General features: G+C 34.1%; 1 long non-coding RNA gene across 2 annotated transcripts; it reads right to left on the bottom strand.

Annotated features, from left to right (window-relative positions):
- Nucleotides 1–437: 437 nt before the first annotated feature.
- LOC111410973 lies at nt 438–1,094 on the bottom strand. Of its 2 annotated transcripts, none has more exons than XR_002705794.1 (2): nt 797–1,094; nt 438–648 (listed from the first exon to the last, which is right to left on the bottom strand). It is a non-coding gene; the product is annotated as an uncharacterized LOC111410973 (long non-coding RNA). The 2 variants fall into 2 exon arrangements; XR_002705795.1 differs by having other exon boundaries at nt 438–597.
- Nucleotides 1,095–4,492: the final 3,398 nt, after the last annotated feature.

The raw sequence follows: 4,492 nt of genomic DNA, 5'->3' as shown, positions 1-4,492 counted from the left end.
GCGATAAACTTTTTATATAAAAGTTCAATAAATTTTGATAAAAGTTGATAAAAAATTGTGAATTTAAATATATTATCTAAACTTAAATTTGACCAATTGAAAAGTTAATAAAATTTTTGTAAAGTTTTCATCAGACAAGCATCGAATGAAAGTGAAAATAAATGAATCAACCTCATTTGGGAGATGCAAAAATTGCTTTAGGTTGTAGAGCTTGTATAAGAAAAAAGAAATCATTTTCATCAGGGGCGGAACCAGGATTTTAGTTTAGTGTGGGCAAAATTTTTTCAATGCCGAAGTTCGAGGTTTTGGTCATGGAGTTAATGATGATAAAAAAAAAATAAAACAATATTACGACAAATATTACGACTAAAAAATCACAAATATTGGAAGCAACTATCAAAATCCAGTGCAATTCACAATTTCACATAATCAATTCATAGTCCAATTCACAATTTCATATAATCAATTCATAGTCCAATTCACAATTTCACAGGACAACAATATATTCTATTTTCATTCTAGTGATAGAGTAAGCAACTTACAATCGCAGAGGGCTAGAGGCAACAATGAACTGGAAGTTTGTCTTACTCTCACTGTCTGGTAACAAAATACCAAAATCAATTGAAGAGCAACATGCAGGAAGTACCACTTTGAGCAGTTGAAGAATAAAGTGCCGATTTCATATGTTAAAAAAAAAATTCAAATATTATTACAATTTACACAAATTAAAATAACAAAAAATAATGGAAAAAGCTTCAAAATCAGGGTCGATGGAATTTGGAAATAGAGGCTTCACCTTCTTCTTTTGCTGGCTGTCGCCGATTGCTGGAGCCCGAAAGAATCGTCGATTGGCAGTTGCCTCGAAGGTTAAGGAGCGGCAAAGACGGAGCTGCGGCCCTATGATGCGGAGGTTACGGTCTATGGACGGTCCGGAGCAATGCGTTGCCACTTGCCTGCAATAGAGGTCGGACGACGGAGGTTACGGAAAGATTGAGGAGGAGGTTGAGTGGCCAGTCAGAGATAGGCACCGCGGCTGATGGACTGAGATGAGAGGCAGCAAAGTGCCAACGGACAACGGCTGAATGAAATATGAATCGAAGCAATTGATTCAATTGAGGGGAATGGGTTATGAATCAGTAAATGGGTCATGTGATGTTGATTGGGCTAATGGGTTATTGGGCTAGTGGGCTTCTCTAGGCTGGGAAAGGGATTAAACTAAAAAAAAATAAATGCCCGCACTAGATTTCATTGGGCTCCGCCCCTGATTTTCATCACGACTTAAAAGCTTCTTTCACAATGAGACTCCATCTACATCAATTATGGACCTGATAACTAAAAAATGCTTTGAAATGGATCGACTACTTTATTTCTGATGGTAAAACTATTTGCTCATACTCAATTAGCAACTTTACGTAACTTGATTCCTCGACTCATTTCAACTGCAAATAAAAATTTTAAAACTACAGAGTGATTGTATCAGAAAACAAAAGTGAGAAACTCGAGGAAAAACAAAATACAAATTTTGATGCATGGCACCTATCCTACTCTAATGAGGCTGGAATTGGGTAAATTAATTGAATAGACAAGTATGAGGTCAATCGAATTCAAAGCTTTAATTACCTAATCGAGATAAACTTGAAGCAATTAATGAATTTGGTAAAATTCAAAATTTTCCTCAATCATTTAGGGTCCGTTTGATTGTAAAAGATGGAATTGAATTACATACAAAATAAATTCCAGGAAATTGAATTGCTTAGAATTGTTTTCCTGATAATTATAAATTATTGTGTTTGATTAATATAATTTTTCACGTGGAAAATGTTGAAATAAAAGTATTTTTGAGTGTTCATTTGATTTTGTTTTATATGAAAATTGTCAATTAAAGAGATAGATTTTACTGGTATTAGGGATTAAATTTGTTTCCATAGCCAACACAAAAAAAAAAAAAAAAAAAAAAAAAAAATTTCAAGAAAATCATCTATTTTTCAATATTCGTTTTACTTTGTTTTACATGAAAATTGTCATTTAAAGAGAAATATTTTTTTTTTACAATAATTTTTAGAATTTCTTTCCATTGCCAACATTCAAAAAAAAAAAAATTACTAAAAAAAAATGCTACAGTAGGAAGGAAAACCAATTAATGTGCAAACATCAAAACAACCAAGAATTCGAATTCCATGGAAAAAAAATGTATCAAACACCTAAAGTTTGAAAATCCAATTCCAATTCCATCTCCACCCTATCAAACACACCCTTAGTTCAATGAATTACCTTTTTTTTTTTTTTTTCGGCCTGAGACAACTGAGGAGCAATGTAATAAATTTTATTAAGTTTATTGGAACAAAGTGTATTGGAACAATATTAATTTATTGAATTGTTATAATTTTTCCCTCATCGTGAAGATATAAAACATTCAAGCCATACGAGAATTAAGTTTATTGAAATCAAAAATTATCTTGATCAACTTTAGAAGGGAATATGGCTTTGGATGTAAAATTTTGAGGAGTGGGTAGACAAGTCTTTCATATATCTTTCAAGCGATTATTTGATGAAAGGTTGTGTAAATAGACAATACTTACCTTAAAAAATGGGTCATATATAGGGGTGTCAACAAGTTGGGCTGGCTTTGATTGACCTTTTTGAAGACAGGCTTTTTTGGTCCGAGTTGAGCTGAGCAAAAGGCCAGCCAAAAAATGGAGGAGCTCGGGCCTTACCGAGTCAAGCTGGGTTGAACTGAGTCTGCTTGATTTTTTTCCTCTCTTATGTTGCCTTTGTTTAACGGCAGTGGCCTGGCACGCTGCCTGAGCAGCTTAATTTTTTATTTATTTATTTTGTGCAGGCCCGGCACCCTAGGGATTGACATCCTTAATCACATATCTTTCAAGTGATTATTTGATGGAAAATCAAATAATATCCGTCTCTCTGTCCGTGTAACTACCTAAAAAGACTGTTGAGAACCTAAATGCAACAAAAAACATTAATGCAACCCAAGTGTGACAAATAATAATGTTTGGGGGCTCGGGTGAAAATTTGCCAAATTTTATTTATGCTATTAAAATGTTAGGGCAAAATTGCATTGCTAGTATCTAATTTATCATTTCAATAGTACGTTGGCTCCTAATATTTTGCTCTTATTGTACATTGAATCCCAATTGTAGAAATCGTCCAAGTTTTCACTAAATTATCACGTGGCCATCACAAAAATTTATTTCACTTCCAAATTTTTAGATACTAATCTATAGGGATAATTGCAATTGAGGCTCCAAATTTTCAAACATTTGTAGACTTTTTCCAAACCTTTTAATCGTTGTAGTTGTGGCTCCTAACCTTTTGAAACGTTGCCAACAGAAGCCCCAATGGATGGAGTCCATCCAAGTGTATATTAGTTGATTAAGAAATTTGACTTTGACCATGTTTTGACAAATTTTAAAAGGGTAAATTAGTAATTTTACATTTACCAATCACGTTAAATAATTAAAATTGAAAAAAATAAACAATTCTTCTTCTTCCCTTCCCCACTCTCACATCCACCCCATCTCACCCCACCACCACCAAACTCACAACCATCGCCACTTCTACCATTATCTTCTTTCCCAACCCTTCTTCATTTTTTACCATGTTCTTCCGCCAAATCTAACCAAATGGAGAATCAATTCGATTAAACTATTGCAATTCACAAAATCCACAGATCAGAAAGTCCAATTTAACTGTATTCGTTGACTGTTGTCCATTGCATTTCCTTCACTTGAGCTTCAACAATGGCAGCTATAAATCTCCTCTCTCAAACCCCAACAATTCATAATCTCTGAAAACTACATTAAATCAATTTTTTGGGCATATCTTGGAGGTCTTGCTTAGGACAAACAAAAATTGAGAAAATTCAGTTCAATCCCCAATAACAAGCATATTCTAGATCCAAAGTCCAAATGATGCTTCAATTACTAGGAGTATGAAACTCATGATGGGTTTAGTCCACCACAAAATTGCAGCCATTGTTTGCTATCCACCTCTTTTGTATATGGACGAAAATACAAGATGGATTCCTATAATACTAGTGAGATGGACAAGCTGAGAGAATTGTTTGATGAAGGATTAGGTGCATTGATTTTGGTAAAAAAAAAATTAGTTTCTTTGGCCAGGATTGTATTTTTTGTTGTAGTATAATCGAAATTCTTGGGATTTTAGGAGTAGTAATTGAATTAGTCTTGAAGAGATCATAATTATGGACTGGGAGAAAATACGTCGCAATTTCCCTCCCTGAATGCTCGAGTGTTTAAAGCAGAACAATTGTCGCTCGCTTCCCATCGGCTTGTCACTTGAACGATAGCAAGGTCACTCACTATTGCTCGACGTAGCTCGAGTGACAAGATTATCTGGGCAGTTCTGAATTTTTTGTGTTTTAACGCATTTTGGGATTTCTATTGGTCTACAACTAGGTTTTTGGGTGTCTATATAATACAAAAGGTAGTCTATTGTACTTAAAAATGGAGTT

The sequence above is a fragment of the Olea europaea genome, chromosome 15 (genome assembly GCF_002742605.1).
Source record: "Olea europaea var. sylvestris chromosome 15, O_europaea_v1, whole genome shotgun sequence".
Taxonomy (NCBI): Eukaryota; Viridiplantae; Streptophyta; class Magnoliopsida; order Lamiales; family Oleaceae; genus Olea; species Olea europaea.
This window is presented reverse-complemented; position numbering and strand designations above follow the sequence as displayed.